Source organism: Pleurodeles waltl, chromosome 8 (assembly GCF_031143425.1).
Source record: "Pleurodeles waltl isolate 20211129_DDA chromosome 8, aPleWal1.hap1.20221129, whole genome shotgun sequence".
Taxonomy (NCBI): Eukaryota; Metazoa; Chordata; class Amphibia; order Caudata; family Salamandridae; genus Pleurodeles; species Pleurodeles waltl.
This window is the reverse complement of record NC_090447.1, coordinates 321124801-321150233: the sequence shown is the minus strand read 5'-3', so window position 1 is coordinate 321150233 and position 25433 is coordinate 321124801. Positions and strand designations below refer to the sequence as shown.

At 43.6% G+C, this 25433-nt stretch overlaps 1 protein-coding gene across 6 annotated transcripts in view; it reads right to left on the bottom strand.

Moving 5' to 3' along the window:
- Positions 1-25433, bottom strand: part of SLC35A5 (solute carrier family 35 member A5) — a 142875-nt gene that overhangs the window by 106110 nt on the left and 11332 nt on the right. For all 6 annotated transcript variants that reach the window (XM_069204173.1, XM_069204177.1, XM_069204172.1 and 3 more), the window contains one exon: positions 12157-12252. The gene's annotated coding sequence lies outside the window, so the exon portion shown is untranslated. The remainder of the gene's footprint in view (positions 1-12156; positions 12253-25433) is intronic.

The following is a 25433-nucleotide window of genomic DNA, read 5'->3' as shown; positions in this document are numbered from 1 at the left end:
CCCCGGTCACGGAAGTGTCGATGAGGGTGTGGGATGTGGTGGACAGCAGATTGGGCTTAACGACATTCCCGTCCCCAATGACCCCCCCTGGCTGCGAACTCTGATTTTGGTCCGGGCCTGCAACGGGAGGCACTGTTGGTACGATGGGGGCTGCAAAAGGGTAGGATACTTCTTCGACGAGCAGGGGGTGATCTCCTTTGACCCAATGAGGGAGACATATAGCTTAACGGAGGCAGACAGGATGATGTATTATCAAACACGACACTGGGCCATGTTGCCAGCCAATAGAGCATTTATAGATAGGCCGTTAGCACCGTTTGAAAAATGGATCTTAGTGAAAAAGGACAATAAGCGGGCGATTTCGGAGCTTTACGGTCTCTTACGGGGAGGCCCGTTCGGCAGCTGAGGTCAGCTGAGGTGGGAGAGGGAACTGGAGAGGGAGCTCTCGGATGAGGAGGGGGAGGGTATCTTTTACAGGACACATCACACGGCTTACAATGCGGCAGGCACAGAGACAGCCTATAAGGTGGCCTCTTATTGGTACTACACCCCAGCACGGATTCATGCTTGGGATCCCACTAAGTCCAGCCTTTGTTGGAGGGGGTGCGGGGGCGGAGGGTCACTTGTGCACTTACTATGGCATTGCCCTAAGCTTCATCGGTACTGGGAGAATATTATAGACACTATTGACGCGGCGTTTGATACTCAGATCCCCAGATTTCCTGCGTACACTTTGCTGGGCCTGCCTAACCCGCTTACTTCCCCCCTGAGATCATTGAAAGGAAGGCAGATGGCCTTGGCTTTAAATGTGGCATTGCAGCTGCTAATAGCCGTGTGGGTGACTGACAAGATCCCGACATTAACATCATGGCTCCATAAGCTGTGGTTCATTCTCGCTATGGAAAAGCTCACTTTGACTTCACAGCAGCGCAGTGGGGACTTTAAGGAACTCTGGCAACCATTCTTACAATTACTATCCACTGAGTTCACAGAATTGACATGTCCGGCCTACTTGAGGGTGCTGGAGTTGAATTGAGCGAATGGGAGTGATTGAGCAGCAGAGACTTATACGGAGGACCAAGATCACATTGGAACAAGGCCTGGGATCGAGTGATTGCTGTATGACGTGCCAATCGCAGGGAAACAAAGTTAAAGTTTTGTTCAGGTTTTTTGTCACTACGCATGGAGCATGATGCATATTACAGCAATTGTATTATTTAGATGTGCTGCATTTGTGATGTTTATAATTGAAAATAACAATAAACAGATTTGATCCATAAACCACTAGGTTTGGAATTGTATGTTGTTTGTATTTACAGTGCTTTTGGAATGATATTGCCCTGTTGGTGTGGTATAAAGAAGACAAACATAATACAAGACTGAAGTGATGAATGGATGGTGATGGAATACCAGTTTAACAAAGGGGAACATTCTTTTACTTTGGTTATCTCAGAGTACAGCACCAAGCAGCACCATGAATAGGCTTAAGATGCGGAATACAGTATGAAGCTCTACTCTGCCAGCAAAAAATCATAGGTGGGCATCTGCTGTTGGCAAGCAGAAACTTAGTGACAAATTCAGTTAAGTTAAATCTAACGCAGCAATGCCTTCTAGTAATCAGTACGTCAAAAAAGAGATGTTTTGAGTACAAAAGCCCAAGTGCAGTTTTGCTTGTTCCACAATTGTGCCATGTCCACACTGTATCTTCAATAAGAGCTTGACTAATGCAGTATATTTTACATTTCTAAGATGTTACCAGTGAGACCCCCCCTCCATTTGACAACCCCGCCAAACATGGTGGCATTTAGGCCAACTTATCAGTACTTCTGTTCAGTCACAGTTTGTGTACTTAGGATGCTCATGGGCTTTGTTTTTAAGGACAGAAGTCTTTTGTCTTAGGGGAAAGATTTGCTATTCTTTCAATGAATGCTTTCAGAAAAGGAAATTGGAGAGGCCATGCATTTGTACAATATATCAGGTATGCCAAATGCCAGAGTGAATACTCATTGCAAGAGCCAAGCATTTAAGTGGTTTATTGTAATGCCAAGTGAGTAAAGCTTGCAAACTCACCCAGGTCCAGAGTGGTGCAAGTGTAAAAGGATGTCTCTTTGGAGCAGCAGATGGGAGAGGATCATACTATAGCGATTTTATTACAAAACACGGAGGCTTCTATTATGCTATCTTCTCTTGCATTAATTCAAATAGCAGCCAAGAAAAAACTACAACTCCAAGCAAACCTAGATGGGAAACTACAAAATACATGTCATAAAGAAGTAACCAATCAGGATAACAGGTAGGTATAAACATCTTGACTGAGAGCAACAAGTCCTCTTTTCTTGCTGCTCGCAGTCAAGATAAGTACTATCTTTATTACTCCTACTCTTATACAAATCTTCCATGTTATAGTTAGTTTACTGTATTTCATGGTATTATAAAGTATTTATTTATTGTGTTTTTCACGTTTGCATAAACTTTCTTTGTTTTGCTCCATTTGTTTTTCAATGCTCACAATATTCTAAACCGAGCGCCCTCAGCGCGCGCTGTGTAACGGACTTGTTTCGGCCGTTACACTCTTATCTCTCGTCAGCGCTGCAGGCAATCAGCTGTCCTGGAGTCAGCTGTTGCTCCGCTTCGCTCCGCGGCTCTCCTTCAAGCGTTACACTCTTACCGGCTCATTAACCAGGTGAATCCCCGCGCAGGCAAGCCCTTGAATGTTCTTTTCCCCCCGGGCTGCTGCTTTCGATGCTCGCTGACGCAGGAGTGCTGAACCACGCCTCCTATTGATTTTGAACTGTTTCTCACACAGACATCCACTTCCTGGTTCTGCCTTTCAAGCCTTTTAACCCCTTACTATCTGAACTTAATTTTTTTATACTGTTTTTGTTTTTTCCTTGTAATTATTTGCTACCAGGAAATTATTAATTAACTATTTATTAGTTTTATATATTTTATAAATCTTATAATGGAGAATTTTTCTGATGATGAATAGGCTCAAAATTTCAAAGAGAATTTGGATTCCTTTATTAAGGATTCCGTTCAGAACGCTGTCTCAAGCTCAATTTCTGATTTTTCAAAGACCTTTGAAGCCTCAGTTAAACTTTTGTCCTTTGATGTCTCATCTCCTGCTCCCAAGAAGACAAAAAAATTGAAAAGCGGCCTCTAATTCGGACTCTCCTTTAAAAAAATTCCTCTACTCAACCAAGTACTTCCTCTAATATTACATTCCCCATTCAGATTTCTCGCTTGGGAGATACTGATGACGATATGGGTGATACAGACACTGATAAGGATGATCCAGACATGATCTGGTCAGGGCCTGTGGAGAAGAGGCGTAAAACTTCTCTTGATGTACTGGGAGAGTCATCATCATCATCATCAAAATCCCATGACAATGATTCCTTATTGGATTTTGCTGGTCAACCTATGTTTGATCCTACGCTTATCCGTCACCCTAATTCCACTGAATGGACTCCCTGCGAACATGTGGCAGCGTACGTCTTCAAGAAGTTACGCCAACCATTAGACAAACTGGTGCGTAACAGGTTGAAATCGGAATGTCCCAGACCTTCCCTTCCTAATAATATAACCGCCACTCCGCTGATTGACCCAAACATGCTGATGTTCTTTACGAAGTTTGGGAAGGACCCCAAAAAAGGGGTAGACAGGGCCTGGACCAACTGCCAGGACAGATTATTAGATCTTTCCGGTCCTCTTACAAGAATCTTGGATGTGGATGAAGAAGCCAGGATGTAGGATAAGGAAGTCGACCCAGTTGTTCTTTCAAATTGGGCCCAAACGGAGATTTTCCTCCTTGGCAACATGAATGCTTCTATGGCACAGGAAAGACGGAAAAGTATTTTATTAAAAATTGATCCCAAGTTAAACAACCTCGCTTCCAAGGAAATGGGACTTGAGGCCAATGGATTTCTTTTTGGGGACTCCTTTATCAAGGAGCTTAGTAAATACGTGGCCACCTTTCAATCAATTGACAAAGCTCAGTCATCTATGCAGAAGATTTTTCACTCGCGTGTTTTTGGTAGAGCTGGCAAAGGCAGGAGCCGCTTTGCCGGACGATTCATCCACAGGGGTGCGGTCAATCAGACCAGAGGCTCCACTTCCTATAAACAGGAGTTCAAGCCACAATTCTATCCTCAGAGGAAATGTTCCTTCAGACGTGGCTTCAGATCCAGAGGCTTTCAAAACTCATGTAAGAGATCTCACTTCTGGTCCACTGTTGGTGGAAGGACGAACAGCCTTGTTCCTAACCAATTGGCAGATGTTGACAACAGGTCCGTGGGTATTACAAACGGTTTCAGGTTATTGCATAGAGCTCTATTCCACTCCAGTCCAACATTGTCTTCCAAAACCTTTGATTTTTTTCAACAAAACAAGACAAATTGCTCTCTCAAGAGATACACTCCCTCATTCTCAAACAAGCAATAGAAGTATGCTCCCCTCATCCTTCAGGGTTTGTAAGTACTCTATTTAAAAAAAAATAAACAACAAATTTTGTCCGGTTATAAACTTAAAGTTGCTCAACAATTTTGTAGCATACCATCGCTTCAAGACGGAAACTATCCTCCATCTTCGGGACTCGTTACTAGAAAACGTTTGGATGGCTCGTTTAGATCTACAAGATGCATATCTCTCCATCCCAATTCATTAGTCCTTCAGGAAATTTCTTCAATTTCAATGGAAGGACCAATTATTCCGCTTCACATGCCTCCCCTTCGGTCTTTCTTCAGCCCCATGGTGTTTTACCAAGGTGCTAAAACCAGTGGGGACATACATGAGAGCTCAAGGGGTCAGAATCATGGTCTACCTAGACGATTTTCTTATTTTACACCAGGACAGATCCACTCTGATGGAACACTTAGACAAATTTGTTTCTCTCCTTCAAAGTCTAGGTTTTCTCATCAACAGAGAAAAATCCAATCTTATTCAGTCTTGTCAGATGGAGTTTCTAGGGTTTCTCATAGATTCCGTGAAGGCTACCCTTCACCTTCCATCTCAAAAGATTTCCCACATAAAGAAAGAAATAGGATTGGTTTTGAACAAATCACAACTTACAATCAAGGGATTAGCTCGTATAATCAGTCTTCTTGCCTCGTCTATTCAGGCAATATTTCCAGGTCCTCTTCCTTATCGAGCGCGCCCGGGGTAAAAAATTTGGCACCTTCACGAAGGTTTCGGATACGAGAACCTAGTGTCGCTAGACCACGATTGTTGTGTCGAACTCCAATGGTGGCTCGATCATGTAGACGCATGGAATGGCCAAGCAATTTTCTCTACAGCACCAGATCTAGTCTTAGAATCCGATGCAAGTCGGACTGGTTGGGGTGCAAGATGTGCTCAGTTCTTGACTGGAGGTCTATGGTCAAGAGAGGAGTGGTCACTGCATATAAATGGTTTAGAGATTCTTGCAGGTTCCTTTGCGATCCAAACATTTGCCAAAGACAAGGTAAGCTGTTCTATTCCCCTCCGGATGGACAACCTCTCGGCGGTCCAATACATAAATCATCTCGGAGGTACGCGGTCAAAACCTCTTTCTGAGTTAGCAAAGAGTCTGTGGGAATTTTGTCTTCAAAAATCAAATTTCTCTGCAAGTGGAATATCTTCCAGGAAATATGAACACAATCGCAGATTGGTGTTCCAGATATCTTCAAGACTCCAGCGATTGGCAGCTGCACCCTTCAGTTTTCAAAAACCTTTTTTTCCAGATTCGGTCCTTTCTCGATCGACCTCTTCACCTCTCGTTTGAATTCCCAGCTCCCTCATTTCTACAGTTGGCGACCAGATCCTCAGGCGTTGGCTTTCAACAGGACTGGTCCAATCAAACGAATTACGCTTTTCCCCATTTCATTATGATCTCCAGAGTTTTGGCGCAGATTCGCCGCCAATCCACCAGAATTTTACTAATCACCCCCGCTTTGGCAGGGACAGCCCTGGTTCCCTTCAGCTCTGGAATTGCTAATAGACTTCCCTGTCCTCCTTCCTCTCTTCCCCTCTCTTTTGTTGAATCCCATGGGTCACGATTTGGTACTCAATCATTCCCTTTAACTAGTGGCATGGATGGTTTCGGGTCTTCCCCCAGGAATTTCACAGGAAGCTGCTAGTTTCATCCGCCAGGCCTGGGCTCCCGGCACAACCAAGGCGTACAAGTCAGCCTGGTCAGCTTGGCATAATTGGTGTCTGGTCAGGGGTGCCGATCCCTTTTCAGCGGATCTAGTTCTCATTGTTCATTTTTTAGCATCCCTGGCAGCCCGGGGTAGAGCATATAGGACAGTAAATATGTCCAGGGCCGCAATTTCAGCGGAACATGTTCGAATCAACAATAAACCAATCGGTGAACATCCTCAAATTTGCCGGCTGTTAAAGGGAGTACGTTTTGCTAAACCTCCTTTACCTAAGTATAATGCTATGTGGGATGTCAATGTGATTTTGCAGTTCCTTTTATCTCAACAACCTAACTCTCAAATTCCCTCAAATTCCTTTCTGCTAAACTTACCTTCTCCTCTGTCTAGTTTCCCTCAAATGTTAGAGCTTTAGATGTGACTTCTGTACAGTATACTCAGGGATGTGGAATTCCTATCGCCCGGGACATCTTGTTTGGGGTCAAGGGCAACAAGTTTTTATGTTTACTTTGTCCTTGGGACAAGTAGGCCCAACCCTCTGCAGCACAAACCCCTCTGGCTGCCAGTTTACAGAGATTGGAACTCTCTGCAGTTGAGGTAATGTGTTTCCGAAAGACAATGCTGTTCGAACTTGTATTTATGGTTCATTATTTGAAAACCTTCATTATTAGGGTGAGTGCTGTAAATAAATGTTTTAAGGTCACACTTCATTACTGACGTTGGTTCCAGTACAAAAAAAAAAAAAAAGTGTATACACATGTTTGAAAAGTTTAGGCTATGAGGCGAAGTATAATGCTCCCAGAATGCTCTCTGATTAGATGCAAATGAAGTGTCATTTAGTAAAATGTTTTGATGCATGCTAGTATTTCCCAAAAATATTTCTAATGGAAAATCAGTGTAACCATTTTCAACACGATTATGGGAAGCATGAAAATAAACAAACACTGACAAAGCCAACTGATCTGACATATTTTTATAAGTCTTTTAGTTTCATCAATGCGTGTCTTGTTTTGACATGGCTTTTGTAACACTTTATTGTTGTGGGAGCTACCAGGCCCTCAACATTGTAACAAACACTGGCAAAAAAAAACCAAAACGTTTTTGAACTCTAAAAGCACACGTTACCACCAGTGGCATAACAAAGGCCCCGCAGCCGCCCTCCAGGGGGCCCCTTCAGCACAGCACCTGCCCTGAGTGAGTCTGGATAGGGGGCTCCTCCATGTTCTTTGCAAAGGGGCACCCTCCAGTTTTGTCACTGATTGCCACTGTAGTTCCTGACACTGAACAAAACTACTCCTTGTAGAAGGGCAGAGTGCAATTACTCACAGCAAAGCCAGCCGAAAGAGAGAGAAATAGAAGTTTAATAAAAACAAAATGTCTTTGTTAACACCAGACCTAATTAGGGGCCAAGACCCACATGTAGGCAGCTTTTTGCATGTCGCAAACGTCGACTTTCGCTGTGTGCGACGTGCAAAAAGCACATTGCGATGCACAAACCCAGTTTTGCGATTCGGTAACCTGGTTACCGAATCGCAAAACAGGTTTGCGACTCGCAATTAGGAAGGGGTGTTCCCTTCCTAATTGCGACTCGCAGTGCAATGTAGGATTGTTCTGCGAACGCGGGCGCAAACCAATCGCAGTTTGCACCCATTTCAAATGGGTGCTAACACTTTCGCAAAAGGGAAGGGGTCCCCATTGTGAATGTCACTGTAAACATTTTTCAGAGCAGGCAGTGGTCTTACGGACCACTGCCTGCTCTGAAAAAATTAAACGAAAACGTTTCATTTTTCGTTTTTGTAATGCATCTCGTTTTCCTTCAAGGAAAACGGGCTGCATTACAAAAAAAAACAAACTGCTTTATTGAAAAGCAGTCACAGACATGGTGGTCTGCTGTCTCCAGCAGGCCACCATCCCTGTGAGGGCCGCCATTCGCAAGGGGGTCGCAAATTGCGACCCACCTCATGATTATTCATGAGGTGGGCATTTGCGAAGCCCTTGCGAATCACAGATGGTGTCAGGGACACCATCCTACATTCGGATTTGCGACTCGCAAATTGCGACTCGCTCTGACTCGCAATTTGCGGGTCGCAAATCTGAACCTACCTACATGTGGCCCCAGATTCTTAAAGAAAGTCGCAAAAGTGCACCCATGGTATATGTCGTACCCCTATAAAATATTTGTGAACTGTATTTTAGCATGGGTAAATACGCATGTGTAGATTTGCTCATGTGAAAATCTATTGAGCATTTGCAAGTTCATTTTCCCTCCAGCCACTTTCTTCCCAACCCTGGAAGAAGTTCTAATTCTGCCATTGTCAGGAGTAAATGTCCAACCTTTATTATTATGGGAAAATATTAGAGAGAAGCTGGTGAAAATCTTTAAAACATGCAGGTTAGTAGGTTTGCAGACTCAAAGGCATTCCAGCCCTGGAACTATTGCTTACTGCTTCCTCCAACCCCAGTATGCAGATCTGCAGAAAGGTGGCAAAATATGGAAATTGCTACAGTAGGGATTGCAACTTCAAGTATTCAAGCCCTACTATGGTAGTAGCCCTGGCATATCAGAGAGGTTATCATCAGAGCTCTTACATAATGAGATTGCTGCCATAATTTGGCGCCACACTACATGGCACCAAAGGGACAAGTAGATCATTTTACAGGACAAGTAGATTTGAGAAGCAACCTGTCCCCTGGACAAGTAGATATTTTAATAAATTCCACACCCCTGATACTGCTGCAGGTGTTTTCTTTCAGGTCCAAAGAAGAACAAAGACTAACCTAATGTCGTTTTTTTATCCGTATTTCCTGATCATGCTGAATTATGTGTGGGAAGTTGTTTGAGAGAATATATATCAAGAACAAACGATTTGAGAAAGCCTTCTGAAACTCAACTCTTCTTCTCGTTTAGATCCCTTCACAATCCTGTCTCGTCCACTACCTTAGCTCGTTGGGTAAAATGGATCATGAACCTTGCAGATATTGACACTTCAGTCTTTGGGGCTCATTCCACTAGAGGAGCTATGGCTTCCAAGGCCTTTTAGGGAGCTTGAGTTTAGGTTGACATTCTCAAATCGGCAGATTGGTCAAATGTCTCAACCTTTAGAGCGTTCTATTGTAAACCTGTCTCTCATGTTGCCAGTTCTGTGATTTCTATGCTTTGAACTAGCAAAATAGGAGCCTCCGTGTTTTGTAATAAAATGGAGATTTTCTTAGCTTCAGTGAAAGAAAGTCTTGATTTTATTGAAGACACGGAGGCGAGTATTATCCCGCCACTTTTCTCCTCTTTTAACCCTCCCTTTGTTTTGATCAGGTACTTCTACCGCTACCAACCAGACGTCTTAGAAGTTTTCCTCGTCTACACTGGGATGCTCCGCCTGATCTACCTTCAACTGTGCAGAAGGGATCCCTACTTCAAAGTTTACAGCATTCAATGCTTCATCTGGATTTTGATGAAAAGACTTTCAGTGTCATTTATCGTTTGGAGGCCTTTTTCTCGCTTCCATTGGCATGCATTATTTTACTTTTGATTTTTCCTTTATTCGGAGTTGATTAACTGCTCTGCAAGAAAAGAGGACTTGTTGCTCTCAGTCAAGATGTTTATACCTACCTGTTATCCGGATTGGTTACTTCTTTACGACATGTATTTTGTAGTTTCCGAGCTAGGTTTGCTGGGAGTTGTAGTTTTTTCTTGGCTGCTATTTGAATTAAAGCAAGAGAAGATAGCATAATACTCTCCTCCGTGTCTTTAATAAAATCAAGACTTTCTTTCACTGAAGCTAAGAAAATCTCCATTGTACTGCAATATGCAGAGAAATGTTTACTTAAACTGGGGGATGCTTAAGTACTTGAAGGCACATCATATATGGGTTCAATATTCAATCGACCAAGCAGTAGCACGACTGTCATCAAAGCTAAGTTTGAGATCTCTGCAAAAGCCTTTCAAGGCAGTATCCTCCCCCACAACTGGACGATGGATCCATTGGAACATGCAAAAGGTCAGCGCTGATGTGTCCCAGTTCGGCACCCATTCTATCAGTGGCGTAATGGCTTCTAAACCCTTGGGCACGGTTGGAGGATATTCTTAACACAGCAGATTGGTCATGGGATTCCAAGTTCAGTTTTGTTTTAAGCCGATTCTGTGTATGGCATCCTTAGTGATGGACAAGCTTTGAACAAGCTCCGGTCCCGACATAGAATGAAACATTTCTTAGCATTCGTGAAGGAAAGTTTCAATTATATTAAGGAGATCGAGACGAGGATTATTCCCACCCTTCGCTGTTGGAATATCACCACCTCCCCTTGAGGTGTTCCTCCATTGCTTGGCCTCACCATAAGACACGAGTTTAACATGTTTAAATTAATTTTCCTTGATGATGTTATGTACTTTGGGTGGGGCACTATTGGGCTCCCACTGCTGCGGACAATTGTTGTATGCATTTTGGCTTATGGTTTTGTGAAATACGGTTCTCATAGGTTACGTTACCTTCTAGGATCTGATACCACCAAAAGAGACTGAGACAACCAAGAGGATTTGAGAAAAAAAAGAGGATACACCAGACGGGGAGGCTCGCTATAAGGACCATTAGGACTGCTGATTTGTTTTGTAAATTCCTTTCCTGGAGGTTTCTCGGAAAGGTATTAGATAAATGTCGATTTCTGCTGGAGTAGAAATAAAGGAAGAAAGTAGAGCATAATCCTCACCTCTGTTACTTTAACAGAATTGAATCTTTCCTTCACGAATGCTAGGAATTTTTTAATTAACAAATTCACATAAAAACAACAGAAGCCAGTAGTTGCTTTCCATAAGCAGGATAAAGTCAGTTTTAAAACTAATGGAAATCAGAAATATGCACAACGACACAATTCCAAACAGTTCTAATTCTATGCTACAAACAGGGCCACCTGAATAATACAATTATGTGCCCTTGGCATTTTCTGCATGGTTATGATTTATCAAATGGGTTACATTAGCCAACATCTGCTGCATACTTTTCAAGTTCACAAATGAATATGTTGCAATGATTAAAATGGTTACTAGCAAAAAAAATCATAAGTTATTATGTGCATTGGATGGCCCTTTGCAGGGGTTAACTTGTCAAATTTCAGTTGCCAATTGCAGAATTCGGGTATTATACTGGTACTAAAGGGTTGCGACTGCCGAATCAGAATTAATAGTAGCCCAAAGGATAAAATAGCAAAATTAAACTGCTAAAGATTTTGCTACATATTTATTTTCTTGCCACATAAATCTGTCGATCCTGTCACATCATTTGGTCCTTCACTGCTGCAAAATTCCAGTGGCCCAGATTATAAATGAGCAAACTGAGTAGGTGAATCCCTTATAAACCGATCATTCAGACTTATAAAACTTCAGTTATTAGAATGTTCAAGCTTGTAATTTTCCCTTTGGGTATTTGGAATTTATGAGAGGTGAGGAAACACCTCAATTGTCATTGCTGCTATCCAAATGAGAATTAACAATGTCCAAAGGAACCAAACTGGAGTTAAAAATGAATACCTGAAATATCAAATATTAGTAATGTTTTTGACTACAAGTATTTTTTTCAGCAGCAAAGTAGTTCTTGTCAACATTCTTCCACTTAGATGAAACATATGCACAGAGAACCTAAATGTACTTTTATAACAAGAAGGATAAAGATGCCCTGGCTAGCGCTGCACTCACCAAAACCAATGATTAGTCTGTGGAATCCTGAACATGAAATTAGGTACAGGAAAGGGAACCTGAGCAGTCAATTCCCACTACTCCAATAAAAGAAAACAGTTAAACACTGCACTACAATGCAAAATGCTAAGTATTAGCTGCATACTTTTTATTTTCAATAATATGACAGTAATCAATAATCAAAACTGTGGCTTGAATATTATATTATATGCGGCTATAGCATATACTCCTTGACATAGTGAGCTATGTTTTCATGTGTGTTGAACGAAAAATGCATCATACAGGAGGCTAAACGTCAGTGCTTTATTTTATGAGTAGAGATGTTATCACTATACTTACCTTCACACAGAAGTCATTTCTTGCAGCCCAATCGCATGAGGGGGGCTTCCTAGCACCATTATTACTAGTTTCCAATGTGCACGTTACACCTGCTTGCTGAAAACAGAAAAGAATTGACATTTAGAAGAACAAACATTTCCCAGAAACCAAATTATTTCACTCCAAAATCAAACAGCACACAAGTAATGTTCTTTGGGTGAGTTCATAGGGCAGAGATTTACAATAAATGTATGACATTTACAATGCCCTAGTCCTAAAAAAGAAAAAAAAAAAAGAATAAAATGTACAGTTCCTGCTTTAGAGATAGGTAACGGGTGAGACAGAGTGGCTGTGTTCATTTGAGGAACTCTCCGAAAGACAAGGCAGGAGTTGCTCTTTCCTTTTAGATGCTGTACCCACGCATACAAATACAAAGATAGTGATTGTGCTGACAAATCTTAGAACTGTCTAAGCACTGTTCGCAGACACTAAACGATCATGGACACTTGAAATAATATGAAAATGCAACAAATACAACAATGCAGTTGGGGCAGCATGGAAAGGTGCAACATTTAATCAATCAATTCATATGTGTATAGCGCAGCACTATCACCCCTGTAGGCATCCGGGCGCTATAACTGCAGGACTCAGTCGAAGAGCCATGTCTGGAGCTTCTTCCTGAAGACGGTCAGAGAGGGTGAGGTTCGTAGGGGGAGTAGCAGATAGGTCCAGGTCTTGGAGGTGGTGTAGAAGTATTAATGACCTCCACTGTGGCTGCAACAAATGCAAGGGGTGTGTGTGAGGGCCAGGGAGATGGAACACTGGCGTCTCGAGGGTTTGTGGTAGTTCACTCTGGTTGATGTAAGTCAGCTCAGGGTTGTGTAAGACTTTGTAGGCATGCCTGAGAATCTTGAACTGCCCTCTTTTCTGGATGGGGAGGCCAGTGCAGGTTCCTAAGGTGGGGGGGGGGGCGGGGATGTTGTGGGTTAATTTAGGGAGGTCTCGGATGAATCTAGAGGCTGTGTTCTGCATAATCTGGAGCCTCATGAGGAGTTGGGTGGAGATGCCAGCGTCAAGTGCGTTGCTGTAGTCAAGTCGGCTTGTGACAACAGCCTGGGTCATGATCTTCCTGGTGTCAGGGAGATCCTTGTTAAGATTCTGCAGAGCATGCGGAGTGTGTGGAAGCAGGAGGGTAGACTGCATTGATTTGGCATGTCATGGAAAGCTTGCTGTTGAGGATGAAGCCAAGGTTGCGGGCGTGGTCTTTGGGGTGGGTGTAGCGCTTAGCTCGGATTGGCCACCAGCTGTGGTCTTACATAGAGGTGTTTTCCCAGAAGATCAGCACTTCCGTTTTCTCAGAGTTTAGCTTGAGGCAGTTGGTTTTCATCCAGTCGGCGACACTGGTTATGGAGTTGGAGAAATTTGTTCTGGTGGTGAAGGGGTATTCAGTGAGCAAGAGGATGAGTTGTGTGTCATCTACTTAGGATATGATGTTGAGTCTTTGGGATTTGATGATGTCCACGAGAGGGGTCATGCAGGTGTTGAACTTAGGGAAGATCTTTTGAGTACACCTCACATGATGCTCTTAGGGTCCGAAATGATGGTGGTAGGTGAAATCTGTGTTCTTCCTGCGAGAAAGGAGCCGATCCACTTGAGGGTTTTGCCCTGGATGCCAAAGCTGTGGATCCTGTTGAAGAGGATGTGGTGGGAGATGGTGTCGAAAGCTGCTGATAAGTCAAGGAGGGTCAGGGCTGCTGTCTCCCCACGGTCAAGGAGGGATCTGATGTTGCCTGTAGCCACTATCAAGGCTGTTTCTGTGCTGTGGTTGAAAGCCAGACTAGGAGGCATCGAGCAAGCCATTTCTTTTCAGGTGTTCTGTAAGCTGGAGGTTGAGGCTTTCTCTAGGACTCTGGTGGGGTACAGGAGCTGAGAGATGAGGTGGCATTTTTTTTCTTTTACTTTGCTGGGGCCAGCGTAGGGCATCTTCAGGAAGGGTCTGACCTCCGTGTGTTTCCATTTGTTGGGGAAAGCTGCCATGGTGATGGAGGTGATGAGGATATTGGTGAGTTCTGTGCCTATTTCTTTCGTTTCCAGGTTAAAAAGGTGGTGGTGGCAGGGGTCGGTGGGTGCCCCAGAGTGGATGGAGGTGGCCAGTGGCATCTAAGAGGTAATAACTAGGTTGGTGTGCGTGGCGGGTCTGAGGTTGACTTTGGTGGGCTGGGAGTCAAAGTTATTGTAGATGGTGCTTATCTTGCTGTGGAAATAGACCAACAGGGTGTCACAGAGTTTTTGGGAGGGGCGGATGGTGGTCTCCGTGGCTGACTGGTTAGAAAATTCTTTGACTAGATTGAAGAGTTCCATCATGTAGTTGGTGCTCGTTTCGATGCAGTTCGTGAGAGCTGCTACTTGATGCGTTGGTGTTACTAATTGAGGGCTGCTTTGCAGGCGGCTAGGTCTGAAGTGTTTTTGATGGTGTCCCATTGTTTCTCTAGTTGTTTGCAGTCAAGTTTGATGGTTCTGAGTTGGGGGGTGTACCAGCAGGCTTGCCTTGATGCTTTGTTGGTTTTGGTTGGCTTCATTGAGGAGACTGTCGGCGCATTTGGTGATCCAGGTGGAGAAGTTCAGTACGGCCTGTTCTAGGTATGATGTGGCTTCAAGTTGGATGGTGTTGAGGGCCTGCATCAGATGCTATGAGCAGTGTTGGGAGTCTTGGTGGTGCTGTTCTGGGTGCCTCTCATGGTAAAGTGGACGATGGTGGGGTCCGACCAGATGATCTTTGTGGTGTGGCTCTATTTGACTGTTGCTGGATGTGAAGATTCTATCCAGTGTGTGCCTAGCTTTATGTGTGGGGTCGGGGACCAGCTGGGTGTGGTCGATGACGTTCATGCTCTCCAGGAGGGTAGTAATGATGGAGTTATCAAGGTGGAAGTTGAGGTCACCAAGTAGGATGTACTGTCTGGAGTCGATGGCTAGAGAGTCGTTGGAGATGGCATTGCAGAAGGTGGGACAGGGTCCATGGGGGCAGCAGGCAAGGGTGCCTCTAATGGTAGTCTTAGCGTCGGTTGTAAGTTCAAAGTTGAGGGTTTTCATGATGGATGTGGGGTCATCTTCGTGGTGATGCATCAGATGGTTTACTTGTGGATGATGGCGATGCCTCCCCCCCACATGTTTGTTTGTGCAGTCACGGTGAATCATCCTGCAGCAGTCTGACATTGCGGTGGCTGTGTCAGGGGTTTGAGGAGGGGCTGAGCCACATCTCAGTGATGAAGATAATGTCAGGGGCAAGGGTAGTAATGTATCCCAGATCTCTGTGGCGTGTTTGTAGATGGATCGAATGTTGAGTAGAAAGCACTGAAGCAGTTCCGGAGTGCTCCCAGTCTTCTGGGGAGGTTGGAGATCCTGTGTGAGCAGACAGTCCTGTGTTACAGGAGGAGCGGCAGTGATGACAGGTAAAAAGGTTCTCACGTTTTGCGGGAGAGGAAGTGCAGCAGTTGTTGTTGTTGTTTCAACTGGGGGGTCCACGGCTCGGAGCTAGTAGAGGAGTAGCAGTGGGTGGTCGGAGGGCCAGGATTCCTGGCACTGGGCACAGTCCAGGAGCGGACGTGGGCAGACAGGCTTACCTTTGGTGCACTGGCTGCATCCATTAAATAGGTCATGGGAGGGAGGGAGGGGCGGGGTGACAGTGGGCAGGGCCAGCAAAAAACAGATGGAAAGGGATCAGCGGGAGAAAATGTGCAAAAACAAACAATGGACAATGAAGTACAATCAATTCAACAGCTGGTTGAAAACACTTTTGACCCAATGCCCATAGCAACTATGAGTTAACAGCTCTACAGTCAGAGAAACAGATCTCATGAGTGATGGTGTGCAAAAAACTGTGACAAACAATGGAAAGTAGTGAGTGACCCTACACAGGCCGGGGCATAGAGCAGAGCCACACAGACTGAGGCTGGAGCTATCTGAATCAGGTTAGTGCAAACGCTAGCCCAGTGCTGGGCCTCTGCACTACCAGGGACACCTCTGGCACACAAGACTTTTTAAGTAGGGGATGGGCCTGATTTCATACCACATTTGGTCGAGGTTCGTTAGATGCACCTGGCCAAAGGCCAAGCACCACATGTTTGGGGTGAAGGGGGGCTAGGCACAAGACTTGGGTGCAATATCATAAAAAAATAAAAATATAAAGTAACTGAAAAAAAGTAAAAAAATAATTGTTAAACAGAGTAATGCTTTAGTCCTCAAAAGGCTTTAAAAAAAAGTCCCCAAAAGATCATCAATTGTGAGAAGTTATGGTTCAGTAGCAACTAAAGAAAATGTTAAGCACTGTACAGCATCTTAGGCATTGCAAATTGAATTTAAATAAGTTTGTCACTAAAGGTGAAAATTGTTATGAAACAAAAAATCATTATGCAGTACAGAATGGACTACGCCTGTCTTTCATTCGAAAGATAGAATCAGGGGAAGTGATGCACATGTAAAGGCCTATGTTCGTCAAAGGGACAGTGGTCAGCACAGGGCTCGCAATGGCACCTGGCCAAAAACTGCCAAAGGCAATGTGAAGAAGTCAAATTAATGTCCCTTCAACTGATTATTTTTAGGGGTAGGGGAGAAACTACGAGACTCTTCAGTTAAACCATATTTGTGCCACAAACGCAGTCAAGCCCACAGTTCTACATTTGCTCTTACAATGACATTATACACAGAGCAGAGTGAAATCGTTTTGGACGTATTTAAGGCCTGCTAGGCTCATAGACCTAAATTGTTTTCCAACTATGTCTCAGCTCTTAACTAATGAAGAGAAGAAATGCAGTGATATTTAGAAAGCACTCAGGATGGAGGATAATAGTGGTACTAGGTTCAGCTCAGGGGAGGTAAATCAGACTCTCAGACACATCCTACCTGCCTATAAATAACTATGGGCCAGATGTATCAAACAATTTTGCATTTGCAAACGGTGCGAATCGCAAAATTCCACTGTTTGCAAATACAAAATAGCCTTTCAGGATTTATGAAAGGCATTTGCAGTGCAATTTAAGGAATTGCTAAAATAGCGATTCCCTAAACAGCTAATCGCAAATAGGGAATACCTATTTGAGATTACCAATGCACATGTATCATGCATTTCCTAAATGCGAAATGGGCATTTAGGAAATGCAATTACCACAAACTCAAATTTGGTAGTAACCATGTGCAATTTTTCAAAATGCATTTTTAAAAGTGCCATGTAGCACACACATGCCTCTAAGGCAAAGGTCTTCAAACTTTTTTATACTGAGCTCCCCCTTCTAAACATTTTTAGGCATCAAGCCCCCCCCACCACCTGACGCAAATTTCTGGAAGCTGGTACTCTGCATCATCGACGGCAACCCCCACCCGCAGATTCCAGATCATATATGGAAAACAGCAGAGTCCAGATCATATATGGGAAACATTATTATACAAATTCAGAGTGTCTAGTAAACTGAAGGTTTGGGAGCATCAGTGGCTAGGTGACAGATGTTTATTACACAGTTCAAATTAAAAAAAAAAAAGCCTCCAAGAAAATGTTTGCACAGAACAATTTACAATGCGGCTTTATTTTTCACTAAAACAGAGAATTTGACATAATACTTTCAAAACTAATGTGACAGGTGTGCCTGTTTTTCACCACAAAGACGGTCAATTTGTGGATGAATCTTTTAAACTGCCAGCCTGAGGTTGTGCTCCACTTCCATTCTTGAGCGATACTTAGTCTTCAATACCGCAAGTGCTGACAACCCTATCTCGCATAAATATGATGTGCTGAAAGGCAAGAGAGTTTTGATAGCACTTTCCCTCAAAGCTGAATGTTCTGCAGGCATTTTCAGCCAAAACTCCCAAGGAGAGTTTGCTAAATTACATCTGCACTGTGCGATCACTCTGGAGATTAATTAGTTCTTCCTGCATGCGAATTGGGAGATGGATACCCACCATCTGGCAGAAATAGTTGAAAGACCCAGTCATTAATACGATTGTTTTCCTCAGGAAAATACTTGTGAAAACTGTCGCTGAGTGATGTCAGGTGATTTTTTTTTTTATTAACTCTGTAACATTTTGAAGGTTATATTCTGTTTCCTCAAGAGCATTGGCTAAACATGGAAATGGCTCAAACTGGCCAACTTCAATTAGTCTCCTCCATAATTCCAGCTTCTTCTTGAAAGCAGATATTTTTGTATTCATGGTAAAAGAAGTAATTTCAGCTCCTTGCAAAGATTGATTCAGGGAATTTAGTTTCTCAAAGATGTCAGTAAGGTATGCTAAAAGCACAAGCCAGTGGGGACTACATAATTGTTCTGCTTTGCAGGGGTGCAAATCCAGAAGAAATTGCCATACTTCATTCAAAAATGTGATTCAGCACTTTTTCACGGGATAGCCATCGGACTTCTGTGTGAAGCAGCAGGCCATCATGTTCAGCTCCCATTTCTGCACATAAAATTGCAAATAGGCGAGCTCTTGTTGGGTGGGTCTTTATGAAATTAACTATTTTAACAGCAGAATTCAATACATCCTGAAGTTCACCATCCATGTTTCGGACAGCAAGGGCTTCCCGGTGTATCATATAGTGGGTCCACAGAATATGTGGAGCCGCTGTCAACACTTTAGCTTTTAGGCCAGCTCTAGCACCACACACCGCATCTGTGCAGATTCCGACACATTTTTCCCATTTTAAGCCATGAAGACCCAGGAAGTCATTGATAATGTCAAATAAGTCAGATGCTGTTGCTCGTCCCTTGATTGGCTTGCAGAATAAAAAGTCTTCCAATATTACTGTTTCATAACAGTATCGGACATAAGCAATTAAATGTGCTGCCTTTGACAAGTCAGTTGCTTCATCCAACTGCAAAGTAAACCAACTATTTCAACCGAGCTATGAGCTGTCCGTGGATATCTTCTGATATGTGTGAGATGCGGCTGAAAACTGGTGTGTCTGAGATAGGTATTATTTTGAACTTCTCTGCTGCTTTTTCATCAAGCATTGTTGTAGCCACGTCAAGAATTGCTGGGAGAATCACTCTTTCTCCATCTGTAAATGGCTTTTTGTTTTTGGCAATATGGTATGGCATTTGGTAAGATGCTTTCAATCCATCTGTTTGGGCCTTTCGCTTGGGAGCCCTACTGTCTTTTGACAGAAGAAAGCAATCCATGTCTGATGTGTGCTTTACCTAAGACACAAAATGTCAAAGCTGCATGTTAATGAACAGCACATGACTGCACTTTTACAGCTGCATGAAGTAGAGTAGGTTTTTAAAATACAGTTAAAAAAAAAAAAATCTCCACAAAAATATTTTTCCATGTAAAATAAAATATGGATAAAAGAATAGTTCCATGGCGCATGGATAAACATTAATTCCAGCCGATTCAAGCTTTCAGTGGGTGCTCACAAAACTGCTTCAGTATGTTTACGCACATATCACCAATGAGGCTCTGCAAGTTACTTTTTCAAGGTTTAGTGAGGTAGTACTTCAGCACTGCCCCTTCATCCATCACTAAAAAAAAAATCCGTACCTTCTAATTGCAATGCCTTCCTTGGGCAGATTGGATTTCACTCCTGATGATCCTGCTGTTCGAATAGCAGTCCTCTGTCTAGTGATCAAGTGGCTTTTTCCCTTGCAACGATGACAGAAAGTTTGAGAAAAGTTACTTGCATGTTCCTGTGTGAGGCACCATTACAGCTCCCACCGAGACCACAATGATTGTGGTGGGTAAAGGAGTGAATGACATGCCTACAAATTTGCTGCTGCCTGGTCTGAAAGACCTATAAAATTATGCAGTGCTATGTAAGTAATATGAAGTCCTGAGTGCCAATAAGATACGTGTTCTATGAAATAAGGTTATGACACTGACAGGTACTGTGTTAAACTTGCACTTCCCAGAGTGTCAACTCCAGAGCTCTCATCTCAGGTCCATCATAAACAACACCCACAACCGCAACTCATAAGACACCTAGAGGCGACTCAGTTCACAGTATGTAACTAATACGTCACATGTGAAACATTACAAAGAAACATCCTATAAAAATCAAGCATTCACCCTGAGGAATTGTGGCCTGCAAGGTCAAAAAAGGTCAATAAATTACAAGGCAGCATAGATAATCAATCACCAACCACATAAGAAATTCTTTGATGGGAAACCTTTAGTGAAAAGTGCCACAAGGCCAGTGCCTGTAGCCACATGGCTAAAATTTAGTGACGTAGTAGACAGTGGTGTGGGGTGGAGTAGTACGGTAGAGGGTTGTGGACTGGAGTAGCATAGAGTGTCAAAATAGAACCATGTATAGTGGAGTGGCATAATGGTATGTTAGAGAAATGCAGCAATATATAATGCATTTTACCAGTCGCAAACAGCCCAATTCTGCACGACTGATAAAATGCGTTTTGGTATGAATGAATTCCAATTTCCAATTTGGTAACATAAAACTGAATCGCAATTAGGAATTGCGAAAACATATTAAGTTGATATTAGGAAGGGGCATGTTCAGGACATCCCTTCCTAATACCGCAGTATGCAAGAATGTTTTGACTGAAATGCGGTCGCAAAACAGTTGCATTATACTACCTAGTTCAAGTGGGTAGTAACCTATTCACAAATGGGAAGGGAGCCTCCTTAAAATATTTTTTAAAACGTTCCATCTTTCCTTTTTTAAATGCATCCCGTTTTCGGGCTGCATAAAAAAAAAAAAATAGAAATAGCTTTATTTAAAACCAGTGACAGACATGGTGGTCTGCTGACCCCAGCAGGCCACCATCTGTGTGATTTTTGAATTTACTAATGGGTCGCAAATCGCAACCTACCTCATTAATATTAATGAGTTAGGGCAATTTGCGACCCCTTAGGAAACGCTAAATGAAACTCATGGAGTTTTATACATTAGAATAGCGATTACCCAATTCTGATTCACAGAGAATCGCAATTAGGTAATCGCTATTTGGAATAGTGATACATCTGGCCCATGGAGTCAACAAGGTTTACAGCCTCAGTAGGCTTGTCTGTATGCATGAGGATTTACTATGGGGGAAAGAGATTAACCTTTTCATCAACTAATTGGGGCACCTTACATCACAACCATACACGTGTAAATAAGAAAATAGAAAGTGTTGACAAAGGGAACTACAAGGTGTAGGATTCACATGTCACCCATGCCGGTAGGCATTTAACAGTGCTTGGTCGGGGGGGGGCAGAAACTCAAGATTTAGAATGTAACACAGTAGTTAGGATTGATTTTACTATCAATAATGTATTTCTAGCCCCAACAAATCGACTTTACCAAAATTAGAAAAACATAACTTTCTAACCTGTACCATGCAGTTTGCATGCAGCTGTTTGATGGCAGTTCATAGCTCACTATGCTAGATTATGAATGAACTGCACAGTAACAAAAGGAGCTCTGTGACAAGGACAGTATGCCACTGAGCTATGCACATAAAATACTCCTCTGTGATCTGCATATACACATTTTTTGAGTTATCGTGAGTCACAAACTGGCACTAGACAAAACCCCATCTCTTTCCAGCAGGTACCTTAATCACAACATATTGGCACCTTTATTGTTGCCTGAAAGCGACTGGATTTTTGGGGAACTCTGCAGCGCTTTCACAAGTGCTGCACTGTTACAAAATCGACCTCCACCACCCCTGTACAAAAAGCACATCACCATCCTTCCAAGGTAGCGCTTGATGCCCAGTATTGATGCCAGTCTCGTTCCGAAGTCAATGTTAATTCAATGGATCTTTATAATGATGATTAATAGTTTGTTGTGATTCGTTTCTGTTTGTCCTAAATTTATTTTGTTGGCTCTTTCCTGACCTTGAAGTAAAACAATATGGAAGACGCATTCTCTCAATTTAATGCCCGAGTAAGGTGTTTCTCCTGCATTATCAGATCAATTAAAAGTAAATAGCCTTGACTCCCTGTTTCACAGTGCAGTTTCGATTTCTCTTCAGATGTTCCTTCCCTTTTTCCTGCGTCTTGAGTCTTTCAGCCTCTGGGAGCCCAGTGATTGCTCTAAATTGGACAAGCTAACAAATAACGAACTCCTGTGTTTAACACCACGGGGACATACACATATTTAGTATATACCGGCATGCTCTGTGTGCTACGAGCCAAAGTAGATAACTACTGCAAGACACTACAAAATCGGTTCAGGCTTAACTGTAATGTCTGTCTTTCATCCTGGGAACGTCATTGGCAGGGGCCAAGAGGCAAAGGGCAGGACACAGGAGGCGAAGGGCAGGACCCACGAGGTGAAAGGCAGCAAGCAGGATCCAAACAGCAGCAAATGGAGGAGAAAGGCAGCAGTGGAAAAGTGCCACCAACTCCAAAGTAGCAGGCATTCTGGAGCTTTTTGAAGCAAAAATCGGCTGCATTTCCGTCTCCTTCAGCTGCTGTCCTGTGATTTATTAAACGTCATAGCTCGTGGTGCAGGCTCATGATTGGCTGCTATGCTCGTATCTGCCAATCAGAGAGCTCCATTACAAATGGCTGTGGAAAGGGAAGGAAACAAACGTACTTTCGACGTCGCTAAGTACACAAGGGATGGTGAAGCATTCAGACGAAGTGCGCGCCCCCCCAAAAATGATGCCGTGCCCCCACTGTTTGAAGACCTGCGCTCTAAGGCATGTGTGCGCTTTACATGTGCACAATTTCTTTGGGGGGGGGTTGTATCAAAGGGGGCCTTAGGCCCCCAGCACCCTTGGATTTGCATTGCCTAAGCTGCAAACTCCTAACAGGAATTTGCATATTAGGAAATGCAAAACCATTCGCACCTATGGGCCAGAGGGATGAATGGAGTCCCATTCCATAACAGCGACTGCAAATTTTCCTACATTAAAAATCGCTATTCAAGAAATGCAAAACAGGTCTTTGATACATCTGGACCTATATGTTTCCATGAACAGAAAAAACAATTTTTTTTGGACACAATTCTTACATTAAATGGTACATCTTTTCAATTCTAGACACGTTTAAAATCCTTATTCCTAGAGAGCTGGAGTTGGGCTTAGTCCAGGCTCACAACTGACTACAGATGTCAACACTTCGTTTAAACAAATAACCCATTCATTGCCGTCTAGTAATTACATTGATTGAAGACCACTTCAGCACTTTGTGAAAGGGCACGTGCCTCCTCATGTGTCAGTAAATGTTTAAAGTACAGTGGGGATGTATGAAAAGTTCTGAGCACTCACTTTACTGCAGTTTTCATATTTAATGCCTAGCAATTTTCGTAACTGCACAGTACAAAAGAGTCCTCAGATCAGATCTGTGAACTCCGATGTTGTATAAGGACACTTATTTAGGTCAGGGTTTCTACAGCACAACCACGAAACAAACCTAATGCTTAAAATATACTTACTAAAACTTTGCACCACAAAAGTGAAGCACACTAGCACAAAAAGTAGATTGGAATTTACTTTTAAGTAGCCCAAAGGTAAGTAAAACAGCAGTAAAGCAAAACAGAACTATGCACTAATTTGATTCAAGTGGGGGTATGGTGGATGGTACATGGACGTTCCCATGCAACCATAAATGAATTTTGACGTAAAGCCCTCTCCACTAAAAAAGGTAAACTAGGTTTTGTGCCAAAATGTACATCTCCTCGATACAGGTGTAATGTTAGCTAAACATTTTCTTCTGTCCAAACACTTCCAAGCTTTGCACATGTGCTGTACTGTACAAAGTTGAACATTTTTTCAATTACGTCTAGGAACAGTATTGTGTACTGAAAGGGTATCCTTCAAGTACAAAACCTATGATAGACATAAGACACATACACATTCTTGGATAATCCTAGGGAATACTCCAAGATATTTTTACTTTTTGTCTGGATCCCTGCCATAATCCACTTTACATTTATTACCACCGACCGCCGTGCTGTTTGCTGGCAAAAGACTGCTGTGGACACGGGAAACATACTGCCCTATTATGACTCCTAAATTAAAAAAATGACAGAAAATACCAGTTATCTGACCCTGCCAGGCCGAACGACGGCAGGAAACAGGAGCCTCTGCAACCTCCACCGCAAGAATAAACAGGGCTCCCAATTACGACTCATAGATCAGCACAGCAGTCGTTCAACGGCGGTATGCCATTGGCGGCACAGACCGCCATATCCATCAAGTGGACTCGCCAACAACACCCCACATTGGACAGTTTGAAAATCCCACACCTTATACACACACACACACACACACACACACACCACAATACCCACAATCCCTAGCTACGCATACCTGCTGCCACACAACTCCCGGCCAACTGGAAGGACGCCAGAAACTCAAGACACACTTTTGCACACCCCACATGCCGCATACAACTCACAAACACGTATCCCACAACAGCACCATCAAATATTTCCACACCTGTCACCAGCTCACACACGCACTCCACTACCCCCAAACACCACCACCACCACCACACATCTCCCCACATAACCCACTATGGCATCCCTTAACAACCCCCGTTTCAAATTTAGGGAGTTGCAGACCGTGGTGGATGGAATAATCAGGGTAGAGCCACAGCTTTTCGGTGCACCATTCCAGCAGACATCCCTAGCTAGGAAAATGCAGGTATGGCAGAGGATCGTCAACAAGATGAATGTAGTGGGAAGCCATCCACGCACAAGGGACGACATCAGGAAGAGGTGGAACGACCTGTGGGGGAATGTACGTTCCATGGCACCAACTTGCCATCCAGAGGACTGGCAGTGGTTCTCTCCCCCATCCGCCCAGTCCTTCCCCCCCACCACCAGAGTTGACTGAGTGGCAGGAGAAGGTCTTGGCTATCCTCCATCCGGAGGGCCTCAATGGAGGACTGGACTCTGGTAAGTCACTGAGACACCCTTCCCACCACCTGCACCTGAAAAGCATGTGCCCCCCTCCCCTTGTAACTAGCCCAAACACCCTTTCCCATATCCATCCCCATTTGGGAACCTCTGGTCAGCCACCCTACAGAAGCTCCACCCAGCCCACCACAGACTCCCACCAATCAGCCACCACCTACAGCTGTGGCCAAACGTCCCCAAATCAGTGCCCCTGGGTTAGCTACTGCGCACACCTGTACAGGGACCGGAGTCACCACCCATCAAGAGCTCCACCCACATGCAGGCCCTTCCACAAGCCACGAGACCACAGCCCTCCACATCTGCTGCTGGTAGTGAACTGGTGGCCCTGCCAGGGGACTCGCAGGACTCCAGCACCCCTTCCTTTGTAGCCTAGGAACCCCATTGTAAAAGTGGCCAGTGAGCCAAACATCCCTCAGAGACTGTAGCCAAGACCAAACCCACC